General features: G+C 48.4%; 1 protein-coding gene across 4 annotated transcripts in view; it reads right to left on the bottom strand.

Annotated features, from left to right (window-relative positions):
- The window catches only part of LOC141271151 (uncharacterized), a 200,711-nt gene that overhangs the window by 124,096 nt on the left and 57,471 nt on the right, over nucleotides 1-19,144 (bottom strand). The window lies entirely within an intron of this gene.

Here is a 19,144-nt window from a genome sequence, read left to right on the forward strand (position 1 = left end):
GACCGCCTGGAGCGGTGAGCAAGAGCAGAGCAGGACGAGACCGCCTTGAGCGGTGAGCAAGAGCAGAGCAGGACGAGACCGCCTGGAGCGGTGAGCAAGAGCAGAGCAGGACGAGACCGCCTGGAGCGGTGAGCAAGAGCAGAGCAGAGCAGGACGAGACCGCCTGGAGCGGTGAGCAAGAGCAGAGCAGAGCAGGACGAGACCGCATGGAGCGGTGAGCAAGAGCAGAGCAGAGCGAGACTGCCGGAGCAGTGAGCAAAGGAGTCAGAGCGGAGCGAGACTGCCGGAGCGGTGAGCAAAGGAGTCAGAGCGGAGCGAGACTGCCGGAGCGGTGAGCAAAGGAGTCAGAGCGGAGCGAGACTGCCGGAGCAGTGAGCAAAGGAGTCAGAGCGGAGCGAGACTGAGCAGGGGGGACAGGGCTCTGTTCACACGGAACAGACAGGAAGGGAAAGGCAGAGCCAGATACCCACAAGGTACTTGCAGTGAAGTAGCGAGTGGACCACAAACACACAAGCGGGAGTACAGAGACAACAAGCAGGAGTTAGGTACAAGTTCAGACTCTGCAGAAAAAGGAAAGGAACGGACATAAAGGCAAAACAGGTAAAGGATAGGAGAGAGTTCAGACTGGAACTGAGTGTACGGAAGAGACCGACACTGCAGCGGGATACAGGAGCGGGTCTGGGAATACAGCCCCCAGAGAGGCGGGACGAACAGGCAAGGAGCGTGTTCAGACAGGACAGACAAGATACAGGAGCGGGTCTAGGTAATCGGCCCCTAGAAGGCGGGAGGAACAGGCTAGGAGCGTGTTCAGACAGGCCTGGAAATACAGCCTCCAGGATAGGCAGACAAGAGAACACAGAACGGGACCTGGCACCTTCAGAGTGCAAGCACACACTGAATGAAACACAATGCTCAGGCAGGGATTGATTGGAGCAGCTGGGTTATATACCAGGTGACAGACAGCAATAGGCTGAGGACGCACAAGGGGTGTGACCCACAGCAGGTACAAAAAGCAGGAAGTGATCGGGCGCCGCCCTTAAGCAGCAGAAACAGACACAAACAGACAGCATGGAGGGAAGCCAGAGAGACATTCTGGACTGGAGATCAAGTGCGCGCTCTTGCACAGTGGGAGATGGACCACCATGCAAGGGCGCCGCCAGGTATGTTACAGTACCCCCCCCTTACGCCCCCTCTTCTTCAGGCCTGCCAGAATCTTCCGCAGGGAATTCGAGGGCCAATCCTTCACTTCAAGGAGATCACTCCCACTGTCCACAGGAAAAACTGGTCTCATCTGGTTAGCTAGGATGCTACCTCCTATCCAGCCATCCTCAGCAACAGACGAAACGGGTGGAGTACCAGGAACAGCACACAAGGAAGTCTCTCTCCACATATTTTCAGGTGGCACCCCAGAGGGTACAGGAGACAACTGGAAGTCCTCCACCGGGTTGGAGGGGAGCAGAGACTTGGGGGTAAACTGTGCTTCGAGGTACATCTTGTCAAGCTCACAGGAAGAAATAGACGGGTTATCAGGTACAGGATGAGGAAAAGTCACTGTCTCTTTGTTATCTGGTGGTACCCCGGAGGATTCAGGAAACAACTGGAGGTCCTCCGCCGGGTCAGAAGAGTGCAGAGGCTCGGAGAAAACATCTGCTTCAGAGTACACTAGGTCGGACTCACTGGACGAAGCAGGCGAGGTATTGGGTACCGAGTATAGGAAAGTCTCTGTCCTTTCGCTACCAGGTGGCACCCCGAAGGGTTCCGGAGACAACTGGAGGTCCTCCGCCTGGTCGGAGGGGTGTAGAGACTCGGGAGTAACCTCTGCTTCGGAGTACACTAGGTTGGACTTACTGGACGAAGCGAGCGAGGTATCAGGTACAGAGTATAGGAGAGTCTCTGTCCTTTCGCTACCAGGTAGCACCCTGAAGGGTTCTGGAGACAACTGGAGGTCCTCCGCCAGGCCAGAGGGGTGTAGAGACTCAGGGGTAACCTCTGCTTCAGAGTACACTAGGTTGGACTCACTGGACGAAGCGAGCGAGGTATCAGGTACAGAGTATAGGAGAGTCTCTGTCCTTTCGCTACCAGGTAGCACCCCGAAGGGTTCTGAAGACAACTGGAGGTCCTCCGCCTGGTCGGAGGGGTGTAGAGACTCATGGGTAACCCCTGCTTTAGAGTACACTAGGTTGGACTCACTGGACGAAGCGAGCGAGGTATCAGGTACAGAGTATAGGAGAGTCTCTGTCCTTTCGCTACCAGGTAGCACCCCGAAGGGTTCTGGAGACAACTGGAGGTCCTCCGCCAGGCCAGAGGGGTGTAGAGACTCATGGGTAACCTCTGCTTCAGAGTACACTAGGTTGGACTTACTGGACGAAGCGAGCGAGGTATCAGGTACAGAGTATAGGAGAGTCTCTGTCCTTTCGCTACCAGGTAGCACCCCGAAGGGTTCTGGAGACAACTGGAGGTCCTCCGCCTGGTCGGAGGGGTGTAGAGACTCATGGGTAACCCCTGCTTTAGAGTACACTAGGTTGGACTCACTGGACGAAGCGAGCGAGGTATCAGGTACAGAGTATAGGAGAGTCTCTGTCCTTTCACTACCAGGTAGCACCCCGAAGGGTTCTGGAGACAACTGGAGGTCCTCTGCCTGGTCGGAGGGGTGTAGAGACTCATGGGTAACCTCTGCTTCAGAGTACACTAGGTTGGACTCACTGGACGAAGCGAGCGAGGTATCAGGTACAGAGTATAGGAGAGTCTCTGTCCTTTCGCTACCAGGTAGCACCCCGAAGGGTTCTGGAGACAACTGGAGGTCCTCCGCCTGGTCGGAGGGGTGTAGAGACTCGGGGGAAACTACCACTTTGGGGTACCCATTGTCAGGCTCACAGGACGGAGCGAACAAAGTATCGAATACCAGGTGTAGAGAAGTCTCTCTCCATTTGTCATCGAGTGGTATCCCGGAGGATTCAGGAGGCAACTGGGGGTCCTCCGCCAGGTAGTAGAGGTGCACAGACTCTGAGGTAATCACAGCTTCGGAGCATCCTTGGACATGCACACCGGTTAAAGTGGGTGAAGCATCTGATGCCGGGTGCAGGAAGTTCTCCTGTGTGGAGTCTGGATGGGCAGTAGTCTCTTCGGGCAGGAGAACTGGTGCACTACCCACGCACATTACCCGTTGGGGCTTCTCCGGGATACAGGGAGATGAAGCTTCAGTAGGGACTTCAAGGTTGGGGTCAGGAGGTCTCAGGGAGGACAGACCCTGGCGTGACGGCTTGCCTCTACGTCTAGCACGTCTGGACTGCCTCTTGAGGTTGGGAGAAGTATTCCGGAGAGCGTAGTCACCCTGTGAGGATTCTGGGTGGACAGTAGTCTCATTGGGCTGGAGGACTATTGCGCTACCCACACACATTACCCATCGGGGCTGCTCCGGGATATTGGGAAGTGAAGCTTCAGCAGGAGCCTCCGGGTTAGGATCATCGAAGACCATTAGAAAGGCCACCAGGAAGGCCATTATGTCCAGGACGATAGGATCCTGTGTTTCCCATAGTGGGTTGATCCATTCCAAGGCATCACCCGCTAGGTTAGACATAATGAATGCCACCTTAACCCGATCGGTGGGAAAACATAGAGGGTAGAAATTGAAGTGTAGCATGCATTGCTCCACAAATGCACGACTTTGTCTTGGATCCCCATAGTAACGTGGCGGATCCGCAGGAACGAGAGCAGATAGATCCATCTGGACGGGTGCGTAATTAGCCAGGAACTTAGCTAGAGAAAAAAAAATTGTATTTATTTATTTTTAATGCATGTATTCGCTGGAAAACGTCTCAGAGAGCGAAGGCCGTGGGGCTCAACGGGAACCATGGCCTGAGCATGCTGTAATGCACACGGCCGGGCTGAGCGGCGTGTGCGTGTGACTCCACTGGACCGTGCCGGAGAGTGAATGCCTGGAGGGGCGTAACTAGGTATTCACCCGATCCGACCAGGGTCGCACGACGGCATACGACGCCAGTGCACCCAGGAGGAACCGAGCAGAGGGACCAGGTGCTACTCCAGGACAGACCCCGGACACGGCTGTTGACCCACACAGGGGAATACAGGAACAGACTGGTTAGGCTGGCACACAGACTGGTGGGAATAGGCAGGCACGACTGGTATGCGGGCAGGCGGGTATGCAGGCAGGGGGGTACAGGCAAGCACGGCTAGAGTGCAGACAGGAAGGCACTAGCAGGTAGGAACACAGCCGGGATAGGACCCAGTACACACTGGGACTCTGGAACAGAACCGCAGATGTGGCAGACAAACACAGCAGAGTGAGGCCGCCCAGAGAGGTGAGCGAGAGCAGGGCAGGACAAGACCGCCTGGAGCGGTGAGCAAGAGCAGAGCAGGACGAGACCGCCTGGAGCGGTGAGCAAGAGCAGAGCAGGACGAGACCGCCTTGAGCGGTGAGCAAGAGCAGAGCAGGACGAGACCGCCTGGAGCGGTGAGCAAGAGCAGAGCAGGACGAGACCGCCTGGAGCGGTGAGCAAGAGCAGAGCAGAGCAGGACGAGACCCCCTGGAGCGGTGAGCAAGAGCAGAGCAGAGCGAGACTGCCGGAGCAGTGAGCAAAGGAGTCAGAGCGGAGCGAGACTGCCGGAGCGGTGAGCAAAGGAGTCAGAGCGGAGCGAGACTGCCGGAGCGGTGAGCAAAGGAGTCAGAGCAGAGCGAGACTGCCGGAGCAGTGAGCAAAGGAGTCAGAGCAGAGCGAGACTGAGCAGGGGGGACAGGGCTCTGTTCACACGGAACAGACAGGAAGGGAAAGGCAGAGCCAGATACCCACAAGGTACTTGCAGTGAAGTAGCGAGTGGACCACAAACACACAAACAGGAGTACAGAGACAACAAGCAGGAGTTAGGTACAAGTTCAGACTCTGCAGAAAAAGGAAAGGAACGGACATAGAGGCAAAACAGGTAAAGGATAGGAGAGAGTTCAGACTGGAACTGAGTGTACGGAAGAGACCGACACTGCAGCGGGATACAGGAGCGGGTCTGGGAATACGGCCCCCAGAGAGGCGGGACGAACAGGCAAGGAGCGTGTTCAGACAGGACAGACAAGATACAGGAGCGGGTCTAGGTAATCGGCCCCTAGAAGGCGGGAGGAACAGACTAGGAGCGTGTTCAGACAGGCCTGGAAATACAGCCTCCAGGATAGGCAGACAAGAGAACACAGAACGGCACCTGGCACCTTCAGAGTGCAAGCACACACTGAATGAAACACAATGCTCAGGCAGGGATTGATTGGAGCAGCTGGGTTATATACCAGGTGACAGACAGCAATAGGCTGAGGACGCACAAGGGGTGTGACCCACAGCAGGTACAAAAAGCAGGAAGTGATCGGGCGCCGCCCTTAAGCAGCAGAAACAGACACAAACAGACAGCATGGAGGGATGCCAGAGAGACATTCTGGACTGGAGATCAAGTGCGCGTTCTTGCACAGTGGGAGATGGACCACCATGCAAGGGCGCCGCCAGGTATGTTACAAATGCTATTTCAATCTCATGTATTTTCCAACATCACAATTTAACACGATTTTGCAAATATGTTAAAAAATTAGTAATCCTAATGCATATTTTCGTTTCGATAGCGTAAATCATACACTGCTCAAAAAAATAAAGGGAACACTTAAACAACAGAATATAACTCCAAGTAAATCAAACTTCTGTGAAATCAAACTGTCCACTTAGGAAGCAACACTGATTGACAATCAATTTCACATGCTGTTGTGCAAATGGAATAGACAATAGATGGAAATTATTGGCAATTATCAAGACACACTCAATAAAGGAGTGGTTCCGCAGGTGTGGACCACCAATGCTTTCTGGCTCATGTTTTGGTCACATTTGAATGTTAGTTGTGCTTTCACACTCGTGATAGCATGAGACGGACTCTACAACCCTCAGAAGTTGCTTAGGTAGTGCAGCTCATCCAGGATGGCATATCAATGCGAGCTGTGGCAAGAAGGTTTGCTGTGTCTGTCAGCATAGTGTCCAGAGGCTGGAGGCGCTACCAGGAGACAGGCCAGTACACCAGGAGACATGGAGGGGGCCGTAGGAGGGCAACAACCCAGAAGCAGGACTGCTACCTCTGCCTTTGTGCAATTTGGAACAGGAGGAGCACTGCCAGAGCCCTGCAAAATGACATTTCAACATCTTTCAGCATGACCGGTTTAGCAGTGGGTCAGTAATGGTGTGGGGTGGCATTTCTTTGGAGGGCCGCACAGCCATGTGCTCGCCAGAGGTAGCCTGACTGTCACAAGGTACCGAGATGAGATCCTCAGACCCCATGTGAGACCATATGCTGGTGTGGTTGGCAATGGGATCCTCCTAATGCAGGACAATGGCAGACCTCATGTGGCTGGAGTGTGTCAGCAGTTCCTGCAAGATGAAGGCATTGAAGCTATGGACTGGCCCACCTGTTCCCCAGACCTGAATCCGATTGAGCACATCTGGGACATCATGTCTCGCTCCATCCACCAACGTCACGCTGCACCACAAACTGTCCAGGAGTTGGCGGATGCTTTAGTCCAGGTCTGGGAGGAGATCCCACAGGAGGCCATACATAACCTCATCAGGAGCATTCCCAGGCGTTGTAGGGAGGTCATACAGGCACGTGGAGGCCACACACAATACGGAGCTTCATTTTGACTTGTTTTAAGGACATTACATCAAAGTTGGATCAGCCTGTAGTGTGTTTTCCCACTTTAATTTTGGGGGTGACTCCAAATCCAGACCTCCATTGGTTAATAAATTTGATTTCCATTGACGATTTTTGTGTGATTTTGTTGTCAGCACATTCAACTTTGTACAGAACAAAGTATTCAATGAGAATATTTCATTCATTCAGATCTAGGATGTGTTATTTGAGTGTTCTCTTTATTTTTTTGAGCAGTGTAGTAAAAAATTATGTGTTTTTGCAGTGATATTTGCAAAGTCGCGGTAAAAAATGACATCATTGACAGAGGCATTATATCAAGAATATTAATTTTCTATGTTTTTTTTTACAATTAACATTGAAGAAGAGAGTAGCATAGGAGAGAGGAGGTGCATACAGTATTTACTATCATAAATCAGTGATATTGTGACTGGATCGCTGTAGGCGAACTTCAACCTATAAGAGACACCACCACTTCCAGCAGTCTAAATTAGCGTCTCTCTTACTAGAGATGTTACTAGAGCATGACCCTGATTGTGAGCAGTCGAGAGAGTTTTTATGGATACAACATCAAAATTTTTAATTAAAGGAATTGAGGAATTACTTATTTGAAAGTACAGTTCAATTTTAATAATGAAAATTAAAATACTGTACCTTCAAATTTTAGAGGGCAATCTATACTTCATTGTATCCTACAGTATTATGATTTCTAAGTGTAATATTTTTTATGCTACTTCAAGTGTCTAATTCCTGGTGGCAGCACAAACACCATTTATTAAGTTAATATTTTTTATTTCAGTCTTTTATAAAGAAGCTTTAATCCTGATGGCAACATCCATAATTATATTTTATAATAACTCGGAACATCCACCATTAATGTTTATAGAGCATACATGTCAAACTCTGACCCATGGGCCAAATCTGTCCCGCAGGGTTGTTTTATTTGGCCTGTGACACCAGAACCCCAAGCCCTATGTGAGGCCATTATTCTGTATGAAGGTATGAAGGACTATATGGGCCCATTATTCTGTATAGAGCACTATGTGGGCCCATTATTCTGTATGGAGGACTATGTGGGGTCCATTATTCTGTATGAAGGACTGTATGGGGCCCATAATCCTGAATTTAGGGCTTTGTGGGGCCCATCATACTGTATACTGGTTGGCCCACGATTTTTTCATTTTTTTCCCTCTGTGTGTTTGAGTTTGCCATCCCTGGTATAGAGTCAACTTATTTCGTCTTCAGATTACTTTCTGCCTTCTTTGATCTTTATCCTGTTCTTATTTGCTCGTGTCTATCTCCACCCTATTCGCATGCCTGGTAGCATTCATTGCATAATTTACAATGCCGTAAATATCAAAGAAAATAAATAATTTCTGCCTTGTTATTTCTGTACAAGTTATCTATGCGAAACATTGCAAGAAGGTTCAAAAATGAGTCTACTAGCCTCTTACAAAGTAGTAAGAGCTGATGTGGCCGAAACGCCAATGATATTTTCTGAACTGTGCAAGACTCATATTTCCTGTTGGTTGCTGTGGGTAAGCCTTAACCCTATTTTGATGACGATAAAAGCTGATAAAGGGTTTGCGTCTAGAGATGAGAGAATATGTTTGAAAAACAATCACCAATTTCAAATTTGGCACGAATATGGCACATTCGGAATCATGTCGGAAACATGAGCATTTTTTCTTAAAATAAGCAAAAATCTGTAAAAGTGTAGGAAATTATTGCGTTGCCACTAAAGTATTTTTAGCACTTTGGCTAGGATAATGGTGGTGTATGATCAGTGGAGGGGACGTATTTGATGAGGGGAGGGCGTGGGGAGAGCTCAGAGGAGCGGCGTGCTTGCAATCTTTTTTCTTTTTCCTAACCTTATGTGTGCAAATTGCGGCTAGCCAATCAGAGCGCAGGAACCATCCACAATGTCCAGACATAAGGGCTTGTGCCATTGGCTGTTGAAATCACATGTTCTCTCTATATAAAGAGCGGACATGTTGTTTTAGCTCCATTTTGTGATTATAACAGGTCAGGGAGGCTACTCCTGTCGCTGCTCCTGGATTCATTAGAGATTTTAGCAAGGCGGTTGCTTCTAAGTCAGATAGTTTAGATAACTAGTGTCCTGTGTGGCTGTGAAATCGGCCTTTCAGCAAATTTTTTTTTCTTGTGCCATTAGTGAGGTCCAGACAAAGACAGCAGGGCCCATTTCATAGAAGTCTGTTGTGCACTGCTTCTTTTGTACTCCATGCACGAGTACACCTTTAAAAATCAAATTTTTTTATGACTAACGTGATGCAGCACTCCATATCTCAGTTTGTCATTTTGTGGGGGTGAAATTCATCTGTATCAGAGCTCATGCAGAGTAAAAAAAAAACTATTTTTTCTTTGACAAACGTAATACAGCAGGCTAGATCTGAATTTGAAATTTCATGGAGCATATATTCTATGTTATACAGGCCTCATCCACACTAAAAAAATACTACTTTCTTCTGTTACTAACATGATACAGTAGGGGAGATCTCGGTTTGAAATTGTGATTCATTAAAGGTTTTTAAATCTACCCTGTACTACTATTTTGATCCTTTGCGTTCGGGTTTTCTCTTTGATTAAGCTTCAATTTCTTCGAACAGATCTAGTCCAGCGAATAGATCGCACAAGTACTAATAGGTATACAATAATTACATGATAAATCTTATATATGATATATATTGTTTTATCTTCTTTTCAAGTATTGTGTCTAATATCAGATCATGTCTGATTACAACGGTTTTAAACAGTGGCGTTAGAGATATGGTATTGGTCAGCGACTAAGTGTGAATAGGTCGAACAACACACAATTGGAAGACCTTAACTGTAGTGTAATACACTCCAAAAATGTCTGTATTATTACGGCAGTAATATCGGATCACGTCTGATGATGGACAAGTTTCTCTGCTTCCACAATACAGCAATGAGCATAAAATCAACCAAATCTGTCTGTATGCTGCTAACAAGCAAATGGAGCAAATGTTGCTTTTTAACCGGTTCAGGACCGCCCACTGTACATAAACGTCGGCGCTGCCTGGGCTCTGTGCAGCGCCGACGTTTAAAAATGGTGGGTGGTCCCGCAGCGCTCAGGACCCCCAGGGTCCTGCAAGTTCTGCGGTTCCGGTGCAGAGCGATAGCTCTGACAGGGGACATTATCGGGACCTGATTGGATCAGGTCCCAATGATGTTAACCCTTTGCTATCTTCTATATGCCACGATCTATAGTGATCGCGGCATATAGAAGATAGTGAGAGGAGAGGGGGTAGTCCACTTACCTCTCCGACTGCCCCCTGATGCCTTCCAGGACCTGCCGTTGTTATGGCAGCTGGAGGTCACAAGACCACCTCCAGATCTGCCATATATGGTGTCCTGCTAGGCTCAGCCTGCAGCTGAACTCTAGCAGGAGAGGAGGAGTGTAAAACTGTCAGCAAAGATCTCATCCAATGTAATACATGTCTATTGCATTGCATGAGATCAGTGATTAGAAAAATAAAAATTAATGACCCATACAGGGACTAAGTAAAAATGTAAAAAAAAAAGTAAAAAAAAATGTTTTCAAACTGTTAAAAAAAATCACAAAGTAAATGAAAATAAATAAATAAAATATGAAACCAATACATCCGTATATTTATGCAAAAACAGAAAAAGTACACATTTGGTATCGCCGAGTCCGAAACAACCTGATCTATAAAACTGTGACACTAATTAACTCCTTCTTTGCACACCATAATAAAAATTAAAAAAAAATGGAGCAAAAAACTATGCTTTTTCATCATATTGCCAAACAAAAATTGGAAAAAAATGCGATCAAAAAGCAAAATGGAAATAAAAATGGTACCGCTGAAAACGTCATCTTGTGCCGCAAAAAAAAAGCCACCATACAGTTCCATCAGCCGAAAAATAAAAAAGTTATAGCTCTCGAATAAAGCGATGCAAAAAAAATATTTTTTCTATAAAATTGTTTTATTGTGTAAAAGCGCCAAAACATAAAAAAATTATACAGTAAGTGTAGTATCGCTGTAAACGTACTGACCCGAAGAATAATGCTGCCTTATCATGTGGCGCCCCTGGGGGTTCGATCGCCACAGGGATACTGCACCTTTTTAATGGGGTGTGGTGTCTCTCCTTCGAGGTAAGGATGGTGCAACTGTCAGGACCCCACCTCTACATCCAACACCACACTTCTCCCACCTGTATGGGGAGCTAATATGCACCAGTGTGCTGCCCCAGCCGGGATAAGAGGAGATTGGGGAACCAAAAGATAGGGGGAACCATGTAGTGGGTGAGGGTGGAGGAAGCACATATAGGTTACACTTAACAATTCATATTTAATAGACAGCCATCTTGGGCTTATGGTCTTTTGATTGTGATCTTCATCACTGAACGTGGCTTTCTGTGTGAACCTGCAGTTGATGGGGACACGGTCCTCATACTCTTGCCTTGAGTCGAGGAGCGGGTTAGAGTTAACGGCTGTCTCTACCCGGTCAAGGTCCCTACCCAAGAAGGCCTGGAGCAGAGGAGTCTAGCTCCACCGCAAAAGGATCCCAGGGGGATGCAGACGGAGCGGTATACGCCACCTGTCCTCACGATTCTGGCCTAGTCAGAGGGATTCCGGCTGCAAGAGGGGTACCCGCCCCCGACACCTGACTTTGCTACTCTACGTCCTAGTCAGGAAAGCCCGGAAGGCTCAGTGGATCCCACCGGGTAACGGACGGAGCAGAGTTGCCACCCGTACCCTTGTTCTCTGCATAGTCCAGAGGGAGACCCGGCCTTTCTACACACACACGGACAGGAGAGGACTTAGTTTGAAGTCTAGGAACACTCTGGTGCGGGGTCCTGACCAAGGCATCTGAACTACTCGGAGGTTGTCGGACCTCCGGTCCTGGTGACCGCAGAGCCCCATGATGAGCAGGGAGAAGGCTTGCAGCTGCGTGATCTACCGTGAGTAAAAAACCCTGGAAGTCTACCCCTATGGCCTCCGGTCTCTTTATTTCTGCATTACACCGCACAGCACCAGAACTCCTCCACTACAACTCCCTCCATCCGCTTCTCTGCCCTGAGGCCTGTGGGGAGTAGCACCAACTACAGCTGCCACTACATCCCGCCTCAGAGGACTGCGGCAGCGCTGGTGGCCATTACCAGATACCACAGGTAGCGTAGTCGATAGCAACCACTCAACCCTGATAGCCCATTACTTTTATGTGACGGCCCTGGGCACGGAGCGGGTCCTGGCCACGACTGCCTCCCCAACATCTGACCCGGCTCCGAGTACCCTATTTCCCAGAGAGGGCTGTGAGCGTCACAACCTGGCGTAGTCGGCAGGATAGCGTGCCCGCAGCAACGGAAGGAGATTGCCCATTGCTACCGGGTACTGTGCGCCTTTTACCTTAGACTGTCATTTTCCACTTAAAATGGCTCCCGCCCAAGAAGAACGGACACCATAATGTGCAGAAAAAACAGTTTCCTAGCACCTCCTATCGTGGGCCAGGCTCCTCCATGGCGCCAAAAGAGCAGACCACCCCTTCCATTAGAGACTATCCGCGGGGTAGTGCCAGTCAAAACGGATGGGATGTCCGAAGGCGAGCCTGTCAGCCTACCACCCTGGAGCCGCCCCGAAAAGAGGAGGGAATGGGAAAAACAACAAGGTGTGGCAATAACAGTCCAAGACTTACCATTCTCAGGAGCGGACATGGACTCTGCCGAGGGAAGTCTACCGGAGCCTTCCGAACCTGGCCCAGGTCCTTCTCCCGTCGGTGAGGAGGGTGGCATGTCCCTGATCTTGGGAGATATAGAGTTTTTCTGCCAAGAAACCCCGGGCCTTGTTCGAAGGGTAGCTGAGGCCCAGCGAGCGGCGTCCGCCACGTGGCGGGGAGGAATGCTGCAACAGATCCGGGCCCGCCGCCAAGGAGCAGCAACTCAGGAGGAAGCAGCAACAGAGGTCGCGTGCAGCCCAGTATCGGGTGAGTGTGATACCCCCGTCCCGGCTTCTGAGCCCACCGTGCCCCTCCTGGACCTCATGACTGAGTATCTGCTACCTGGCACGGTAACCTGAGAGCAGGTCTTTGCCCCGGAGCTAGAGGCCTCCGCCATCGGGGGGGACCTGCATTGCCTCCCGTCTCGGAAGAACCTGTGTCTGCTGGGGTGTCCACCGACCCCAACCCGGACTGGTCTGCACTTCCTGAGGACCTGCAGCAGCCCCGGCTGTCACCGCTGCCCGCACCTACAGTTACCTGGCCGGCAGCTGAAGAGTGGGCCTGGGATAACCAGGGAGGGGGACCTGATGGGCTTCCCCCGGGAGACCCAGGTTGAAGCGCGGAGGAGGAGCGAGCAGTGTCGGCAGCAAATCCTCCAGCTCAATCGGGAGCAACGGCAGATGGAGGTCTGCTGCGAGCGCCTCGAGGTGCGCGCCAAGGCTGCAAAGTCCAGGGCCCGCCAGGAGGAGGCAGCCCGTCCAAGACCCCGTGAGGAAGGGTAAGTTGTCCGCTTCCACCATGAGGCGTGATGGGGCTTCATCAGGAGTCCCAAGTTTGAGCAAGACGTCTTCGTCAGCCGGTGGGATGTCGAGCCGCGGCTGAAGAAGGGGCACCCTGGCCGGAACCTCTTCCCAGGTGACTTTGTGTCGTACACCCGCCACCACGGGGTGCGGGGGTGGTACGCCCTGGATGTTCATAAAGTGTCCAGGAGTGACACCCCCTCGCACTCGACAGTGGAGGATCGGTCAGCCTCCGTTGGGAGGAATGAGCCTTTTCCCCTGTGGGGACCCATGGATTAAGCGGCCCCGGCGGCTGTAACCTGTTTGCAGTTATGTTGCTATGTTTTCAGTTAACCATGTTTTCCTCCCGAATTCTAGAGACATTTGTGCCTGCAGACTTGCAGTAGACAGACTTTTCTATTGTATATAGTTGCATCTCTTTAGGTGCTCCCTATTGGTTTTATGTAAAACCGCGTATACTTCTACCTCAGACCTCGGAAGAAAAACCTGTCTGGCGTGGCTCTGCTGGAGGTCCAACTCGGGATCTTCATGCCCTGCAGCCACCCCAGGGCCTACGTTGAGGGTTTGGGACAGGTCCCTCGCGCTTCTGAACTGACTCTTCCTCGTTGCACTTTAACCCGTCTGTCTATGCATAATGTCTCTTGATGGTTTTATATTTTTATACTTTTATAACATTTACAGTTTGTAACGTTAAAGGAAAAGTGCCTCCCGCAAAGGGAAGATTGTTGAATTGTTATACAAAAATATAAAAAATCTGTACCAGGTTTTGCTCTCTTTGCAGCCCGCGGACGTGCTGTGTTTCACCAGGGGGGAATGTGGCGCCCCGGGAGTTCGATCGCCACAGGGATACTGCACCTCTTTAATGGGGTTGTGGTGTCTCTCCTTTGAGGTAAGGATGGTGCAACTGTCAGGACCCCACCTCTACATCCAACACCACACTTCTCCCACCTGTAGGGGGGGCTAATATGCACCAGTGTGCTGCCCCAGCCGGGATAAGAGGAGATTGGGGAACCAAAAGCTAGGGGGAACCATGTAGTGGGTGAGGGTGGAGGACGCACGTGTAGGTTACACTTAATAATTCATATTTAATAGACAGCCATCTTGGGCTTATGGTCTTTTGATTGTGATCTTCATCACTGAATGTGGCTTTCTGTGTGAACCTGCAGTTGATGGGGACACGGTCCTCGTACTCTGGCCTTGAGTCAAGGAGCAGGTTAGAGTTAACGGCTGTCTCTACCCGGTCAAGGTCCCTACCCAAGAAGGCCTGGAGCAGAGGAGTCTAGCTCCACCGCAAAAGGATCCCAGGGGGATGCAGATGGAGCGGTATACGCCACTTGTCCTCACGATTCTGGCCTTGACAAAAGGGATTCCGGCTGCAAGAGGGGTACCGGCCCCCGACACCTGACTTTGCTACTCTACGTCCTAGTCAGGAAAGCCCGTAAGGCTCAGTGGATCCCACCGGGTAACGGACGGAGCGGAGTTGCCATCCGTACCCTTGTTCTGTGCATAATCAAGAGGGAGACCCGGCCTTTCTACACACACACGGACAAGAGAGGACTTAGTTTGAAGTCTAGGAACACTCTGGTGAGGGGTCCTGACCAAGGCACCTGAACTACTCGGAGGTTGTTGGACCCCCGGTCCTGGTGGCTGCAGAGCCCCGTGAGGAGCAGGGAGAAGCCTTGCAGCTGCATGCTCTACCGTGAGTAAAAAAACCCTGGAAGTCTACCCCTATGGCCTCCGGTCTTTTTATTTCTGCACCGCACTGCACAGCACCAGAACTCCTCCACTACAACTCCCTCCATCCGCTTCTCTGCCCTGAGGCCCTGCTCCACCTGTGGGGAGTAGCACCAACTATGGCTGCCACTACATCCCACCTCAGAGGACTGCGGCAGCGCTGGTGGCCATCACCAGATACCACAGGTGGTGTAGTCGATAGCAACCACTCAACCCTGATAGCCCATTACTTTTATGTGACGGCCCTGGGCACGGAGCATGTCCTGGCCACGACTGCCTCCCCAACATCTGACCCAGCTCCGAGTACCCCATTTCCCAGGGAGGGCTGTGAGCGTCACAACCACTTTTACGACACGCAGAAAGGCATTAAAAAAAAACCTCAAAAAACAATTTCTGAATAGTTCGTTTTTGTTTATTTTACCTCCCAAAAAACGGAATAGAAAGCGATCAAAAAATGTCACATCCCCAAAAATGGTACCAATAAAAACGTCAACTCGTCCCGCAAAAAACAAGCCATCACATGACTCTGTCGGCCGAAATAGGGAAAAATTATAGCTCTCAAAATATGGCGATGCAAAAACTAGATTTTGCAAAAAAAAAGTCTTAGTGTGTGACAGCTGTCAATCATAAAAACCCGATATAAATCTGGTATCTCTGTAATCGCACCGACCCGAAGAATAAAGAATAAAAAAATCATCACTTATACCGCACGAGGAATGGCGTAGAAAATAAATAAAACCAATTCTTCACCAGCTACTGATTTGTTTATTATGTCTCCCAAAGATCGCAGTAAGGCTCTGCTCACATTTATCCTGCGCTCTGCGCTGAGCACTTACACCAGAGTTTCTGTGTAAATCTCTGAAATACATGATTCAGACGGAACCCATGACGGAAGATTCCCTGTAATGAGGCAGATATAGGCCACTGTGGATGCCGTCTGGCCTGTGATCCCACGGTGTCAGTTATTTTAGGCGTGCATAAAAGTGCGGTTGGGCACAGTTTTGTGCACTTCTGAAAAAAAGGACACCGCTAAACAGAGGCCAGACGGAGTCCAGAGTAACTCTGCTGCCTCATTACAGTGAATGGATCCCACAGTGGTTTCATCTGAATTACATCACTTGGAAATTTAGATGGAAACCCCGATGTAAGTGCTCAGCCTCGAACGCCGGATAAATGTTACGTAAAATGTTCCCAATAAAAGCTTCAACTCAGTCCTCAAAAAAAGTTAGTCCCCACTCAGGTCCGTCATCTGTTAAAAATATTCCAAGTTACAGGTAGCAGAAAGGCTCTGGAAAAGCGAAATGGCCCTTGCCCCCCAAAAGAAATTCAGAAAATTTTGTGCTCCCTAATCCAAATGCCTATTCTACAATAATTTGTTCTCCAATTGTCAAATAGCGCTCCGTCCCTCCCAGATCTCGCCGAATAGCTAAGCAGTACTAAACAGCCACATATGGGGTATTGCCACTTTTAGAAGAAATTGTGTGACACATTTCGGCACCATTTTTACCCATTGCCCTGTGTGAAAATGTAAAATCTGAGGGTAACATTTTTTTGTGGTAAAAATATAATTATGCTTTTTTCACTGCCCAATGGTATAAATTTAAAAATTAAAAAATACTCACTACTTCCCTAGATGAATTCCTTGAGAGGTGTAGTTTACAAAATGGGGTCACTTGTGGGGGTTTCTGCTTTTTCAGCATGTCAGCGACTCTTCAAATGTGACATGGTGTCTGCAACCTATCCCAGCCAACATAGCACTCCTTTCTCTTCCGAACCCTGCCGTACACAAAAGCAGTGGTTTTCTCCCACATATGGGGTATCGGCGTACTCAGGAGAAATTGTACAACAAATTTAATGGGGCAATTTCTCCTGTTACCCTTATGATAATGCAAAATTAGCGAATGAAATACATTTTTTGTGGGAAAAATGTGAAAATTTTATTTTTATGGCTCAATATTATAAACTTCTGTGAAGCACCTGGGGGTGCAAGGTGCTCACCACACATCTAGATAAGTTCCCTAAGGGGTCTAGGTTCCAAAATGGTGTCACTTGTGGGGGGTTTCCACTGTTTAGGCACATCAGGGGCTCCCCAAATGCAACATGGCATTCGCTAATTATTCAAGCAAATTTTACATTCAAAAAGTCAAATGGCGCTCCTTCCCTACCTAACCCTGCCGTGCGCCCAAACAGTGGTTTTCCCCCACATATGTGGTATCGACGTGTTCAGTAGAAATTGCACAACAAATTTCATGGTGCAATTTATTTTATTACCCTTATGATAATGCAAAATTAAGGGATGAAAAACGTTTTTGTGGGAAAAATGTGAAAATTTTATTTTTACAGCTCAATATTATAAACTTCTGTGAAGCACCTTGGGGTTCAAGGTGCTCACCACACATCTAGATAAGTTCCCTAAGGGGTCTAGTTTCCAAAATGGTGTCACTTGTGGGGGGTTTCCACTGTTTAGGCACATTAGGGGCTCCCCAAATGCGACATGACTTCCGCTAATTATTCAAACAAATTTTACATTCAAAAAGTCAAATGGCGCTCCTTCCCTTCCGAACCCTGCAGTGTACCCAAATAGTGGTTTTCCCCCACATATGGGGTATCGGGATACTCAGGAGAAATTGGACAGCAAATTTCATGGTGCAATTTCTCCTGTTATCCTTATGATAATGCAAAATTAGGGAATGAAAAACATTTTTTGTGGGAAAAATGTGAAAATTTTATTTTTACAGCTCAATATTATAAACTTCTGTGAAGCACGTCGGGGTGCAAGGTGCTCACCACACATCTAGATAAGTTCCCTAATGGGTCTAGTTTCAAACATGATGTCACTTGTGGGGGGTTTCCACTGTTTAGGCACATCAGCAGCTCTCCAAACGCAACTTGGCTTCTGCTAATTATTCAAACAAATTTTACATTCAAAAAGTCTAATGGCGCTCCTTCCCTTCCGAACCCTGCAGTGAGTCCAAACAGTGGTTTTCCCTCACATATGGGGTATCAGCGCGCTCATGAGAAATTGCACTACAAATTGTGTATTCCATTTTTTCCTGTTACCCTTGTGAAAATAAAAAAATTTGGTCTAAAGTAACATTTCTGTGAAAAAAAGTTAAATGTTCATTGTTTTCTTCCACATTCCAAAAATTCCCGTGTAACACCTGAAGGGTTAATAAACTTCTTTAATGTGGTTTTGAGCACCTTGAGGGGTGCAGTTTTTAGAATGGTGTCACTTTTGGGTATTTTCTGTCATAAAGGCCCCTCAAAGTCACTTCAAATAAGATGTGGTCCCTAAAAAAATGTTTTTGTAAATTTTGTTAAAAAAATGAGAAATCGCTAGTCAACTTTTAACCCTTATAGCTTCCTAACAAAAAAAAATTTTGGTTCCAAAATTGTGCTGATGTAAAGTAGACATGTGGCAAATGTTATTTATTAACTATTTTGTGTGACATATCTCTCTGATTTAAAGGCATGAATATTCAAAGTTTGAAAATTGCTACATTTACGCCAAATTTCCGATTTTTTCACAAATAAACGCAAGTGATATCGAAGATATTTTACCACTATCATGAAGTACAATATGTCATGAAAAAACAATCTCAGAATCAGGGGAATCCATTGAAGCGTTCCAAAGTAATTACTTCATAAATTGACAGTGGTCAGAATAGAAAAAATTGGCCCAGTCACGAAGGCAAAAACAGGCTCTGGTTAAGTAAATAATCAGGATTAAGAGCAAATAGAATATTAGCCCTGATATTTAGGGCTATAGATATCTGTAACAGCAGCAGCAGACAGAACGGGCAATGGACCCTATTCTGCTGTATACACTGTCCACAAACTCTGGCTGCCTAACTGCTGCTATCACCAGGATTAATATATGCAGCTGGATTAGTCCTTAGAAGGACTGTTAGTTCATATGGATATATATCTCGCTGTGCAATACCTATTCTTAACTAATAAACCACCAATTATTTCCCTCACTCGGCTGCAGCTCTCCCTACTCTGCCTGTTTCTGGGGTACAATGTAACGAGCATAGGGTCACCAGATCTCATATAGATCCGATGATGCTATGCGGCCACCTAATAACTGTAATGCTACAATCAGCATGGCTACGGCATTACAGTGAGAGCCAGACAATCCCCGCATGTTTATTTGCTGTTTAAAGAGCGCCAAACATGCGGGGCCCCGAGCTCCCGCCCAAGCATCCGGGAAGA

Source organism: Phyllobates terribilis, unplaced genomic scaffold, assembly GCF_046119375.1.
Source record: "Phyllobates terribilis strain yellow unplaced genomic scaffold, ASM4611937v1 Scaffold_5__5_contigs__length_657084704, whole genome shotgun sequence".
Classification (NCBI taxonomy): Eukaryota; Metazoa; Chordata; class Amphibia; order Anura; family Dendrobatidae; genus Phyllobates; species Phyllobates terribilis.